Raw genomic sequence first — 4,105 nt, forward strand, 5'->3', positions numbered from 1 at the left:
ATCCAAACCAACATCTCACAAAATTCCTGAGAATTTGTGACACTGTGAAGTCCAATGGAGTCCAGGAAGATGCCTATAAACTGCTCTTGTTCCCATTTTCACTTAGGGACAAGGCAGCTAAATGGCTAGAATCATTCCCAAGGGGAAGCCTAACAACCTGGGATGAGGTGGAAAGCAAGTTTCTGGCACGTTTCTACCCCCCACAAAAGGTCAATAGGCTTCGATCTGAGGTTCAGACTTTTAGACAACAAGAGGGTGAAACTCTCTACGAGGCATGGGAGAGATTCAAGGATTTGACAAGGAAATGCCCACCAGACATGTTCCATGACTGGGTGCAATTGCATATTTTCTATGATGGACTTTCTTATGAATCAAGGAAGGTTGTAGACCATTCATCAGGAGGTTCATTGAACAGGAAAAAGACTGTGGAAGAAGCCATTGAAGTGATTGAGACAGTGGCTGAGAATGAGTACTACTATGCTTCAGAGAGACACAACACTAAGGGAGTCATGGAGCTGAACCATGTTGATACAATTCTAGCCCAAAACAAGGTGTTTGCCAAGCAACTAACAGAGCTCACCAGGAACTTAAAAACAAATCAAGTGGCTGCAATACACACACAAGATCAAGAGGAAGTAAGCACTGAAGGAGGTGATTGGGAAGAGGCCAACTATGTGGGAAATCAACAAAGGCAACCATATGATCCACATTCCAACACTTACAACCCAGGTTGGAAAAACCACCCAAACTTTGGGTGGGGAAACCAGCAAACCCAACCACAAAACCACAAACCTTACAACCCCAACCAACATAACAATTCCACATACCAAAACTCCAACCAAAGATCATACCAAGCCACACAAAACACTTACTCCCAACCACCATATCATGGCCAAAATAATCAACCTGCCCAACCTAATCCGAACCAACAATTTCAAGATCAATTAAACAGGATAGAAGGAATGCTAGCAAACATGGGTCAGGACATAAATGAGTTGAAAAGCTTTAGGGAGGATGTGAGATCTACCTTAAGTAACCATGGTGAAAAACTCAAGAGGATGGAGTCTCGAGTAGGACAGCTATCAAAACAGGCCCCCAAGTCAACTGCAGTGTTCCCTAGTGACACAGAAAAGAATCCTAAAGGGGAACAAAAGGGAGTGAGATGGGAAGAATGCAAGGCCATCACCATATTGAAGGAAGTCTCAGAAGAAGAAGGAATCAGACCCTCAAAACAGGAGCCAGAAATCTTGAAGGAAGGTGTGGAAGAAGCTAAGCAGGAAAGTGAAACTGAGCAAGCCAAGGAACTGCAAAATAAAGGCATGCTAGAAACATACCAACCAAAAGCACCATTTCCTCAGAGGTTAGGAGGAGGTGAAAAAGGGAAAACATATTCAAGGTTTTTAGAGACATTTAAGTCTCTCCATATCAATATTCCCTTTCTTGAGATTCTCCAGCAGATGCCTACACACATCAAGTATTTGAAGGAATTGCTGAGCAAGAAAAGAGTTTTGAAGGGAGGACAAACTGTAATAATGAACAAAGAATGCAGTGCCCTCATCAAGAAGGACATAGTCTCTAAGAAAACAGACCCAGGAAGTTTTCATATCCCCTGCATCATAGGGGAAACAAAAATTGACAAAGGATTCTGTGATCTAGGAGCTAGCATAAATGTGATGCCTCTGACTCTTATGAAGAGGCTACAACTGAATGAGGTGAGATCCACTGATGCAATCATACAACTGGCTGACAAAACTCAAAAGCAAGCTGAAGGGGTAGTTGAGAATGTGCTGGTGAAAGTGGGAAATTATTTCTTCCCCACAGACTTTGTCATTTTGGACATGGAGGAAAGCTACCTACACCCTATCATTCTGGGAAGGCCATTTCTAGCCACTGCTAGAGCACTCATAGATATAGAACAAGGAGAGCTAATTTTGAGAGTACATGATGAACAGCTCATTTTCCATGTTTTCAAACCTGCATCTGAGCCTGAACCAGAATCTGAAAAGCCTAAGGATGATAGTAGCCATCTGTGTTTGGAGGAAAGCAATCCAGCAGCTGAAACTCTGAAACAGTCCTTGGAAGGCAAACAAGAATTGCAAGAGTTAAAGCCACAAGAATCAATAGAAACAGATCAGAAGGATCCTCCTGGCATAAAGGTCAATGAAGAAATCCTCAAGAGAAAGGGAAGAATTGTAAAGAAATTGCCAAGAGGGTGGAGAAACAAGAAAATTCCCACTGAAGGTTTCTCTCCGGGAGATAAAGTGATATCAAGTCATTATCTGCAAATCCCACCTGGCCTCAAAACCATTCCGTCCCAACTCCCTCAAGTGTTCACAATCAGGAAAGTTCTTTCTATGGAACATTTGGAAATCATGAAGGAATCAAATGGGGACGTTTTCATAGTGAGAGGAGAGGATATCAAGCACTACAATCCACCCTAACAAGGGACAACCGTCAAGCTAGTGACGTTAAAGAAGCGCTTCATGGGAGGCAACCCATGTTTTAGTATCCTTACTCTTTATTGTTTTACTCTGCATCTAATAAAGCATGGTTTCTTATGCATGAACTTGAATCCTCAGGACAACTGTTGATAAGGTGCACTAAACATTACATGTAAAATACAATTGGTCTCTAAGTTTGGTGTGCCTGAAGGCACCCCCAAATCTTATTCAAATTGTATTCAATCCTTCATTCAAGGTGCACAACCAAACATTAAGTTTGGTGTTCCTCTTTGAACACAGTTAATGAAAAGCAAGAAGTTCCTCTGGATTTAGAAATTCATGACAAGTATACCATTTGCATGTTTTATACTTTGATTTCAATTACTTTAGGTAGTGAAATTGTTTAGGATCAAAGAGCCAAAGTGACTATGATTTATTAGAATTATGCACATTCATTAAGGACAACCAACATGGATTTCATGTCATCAGGAGACATTATCAAACACTAAGTTTGGTGTCCATTAATAAGTGTGCATATATACAAAGGTCACGGCTATAAGCTCATGAAGTCAATCATTGATTTACAATTCAAAAAGAATGAAAAACATGTGCAAGTACTATTCATTATTCACATGGACTGAAAAAAATGATAGCAAATTTGTTTGTTTGTGCAGGTACAAAAGTAATGATAAGAATGGATGAAAAAGACAAAGGGGGGAGGTACGGTCTTGGTCAAAAAGGGAGTTCATAAGTCTTTGAAACTAACACATGGGAAAAGGAAGTTCTGCATGAAAAGATAGCTACATGTACAACTTAATGCACCCAGAATACTTCCAAGAAAGTTAAAAGCAATTCGTCCTTCTCCCTAATTCATATATTTACCATCAAGCCATCCTTCACAAATCACCCTAGCCGTCCATTTTTCACTTGCATGCACTATAAAGAATCATTTGGGGAACGAGTTCCACACCACCAAATCTCCTTCTTGCACATATTCTTTCATCATAGCATAACTACTTCTTGCCGAAAACAACCTCACCACTCTTCTAACCACATTTGCTTACTTCACCTTGTCAACATTAGCTTGTTACTCTCCAAAACTAAAGAGCCAATGGCAGCCTCATCTAGCCACAAAAGAAGAAAAGATAAGCAGCCAATGGAGGAGGAAAGGGAATTTGATGCATGGAAATACAAATCAGTTTTCCATGAGATTCAGGCCGAATGGATGAGACCTAAAAGGGTACTGGCTGAGGTTCCCTTTGACCTTGAAAAGGATGAGTTCCCAAGTGTTTGGGAGAAGATTAAAAAGAGGAAGTGGGAGCTCCTGACTAAGCCAATCACTAAAATCAACATCAACCTGGTGAAGGAGTTTTATGCAAATGCAGTGAGGGAGGATCCAACCGTGGAACCCACATACAAAAGCTATGTGAGAGGGGTGGAAGTTGACTTCAGTCCCAAAGCAATCATGAAAACTCTTGGCCTGAAAAACATACGTTTCAGCCAAGCAAGCTATGAGGATAGGATGATAGGAGAACCTGACTATTCGACTATTGCTGAAGACCTTTGTGCCATCAGAGCTGAATGGGTGAGAAAAACAAGAGGGGCTCCAAGAGTCTTGAGAAGGGGAGACCTAACACCTGAAGCTAAAGGGTGGTATGCAATAG

The 4,105-nt window shown here is 41.1% G+C and overlaps 1 non-coding gene across 1 annotated transcript; it reads right to left on the reverse strand.

Moving 5' to 3' along the window:
• Window positions 1-215: 215 nt before the first annotated feature.
• On the reverse strand, window positions 216-319 carry LOC112804442 (small nucleolar RNA R71). Its single transcript, XR_003203058.1, has one exon. It is a non-coding gene; the product is annotated as a small nucleolar RNA R71 (small nucleolar RNA).
• Between the last annotated feature and the right edge of the window lie 3,786 nt (window positions 320-4,105).

Source organism: Arachis hypogaea, chromosome 5, assembly GCF_003086295.3.
Source record: "Arachis hypogaea cultivar Tifrunner chromosome 5, arahy.Tifrunner.gnm2.J5K5, whole genome shotgun sequence".
NCBI classification, from domain to species: Eukaryota; Viridiplantae; Streptophyta; class Magnoliopsida; order Fabales; family Fabaceae; genus Arachis; species Arachis hypogaea.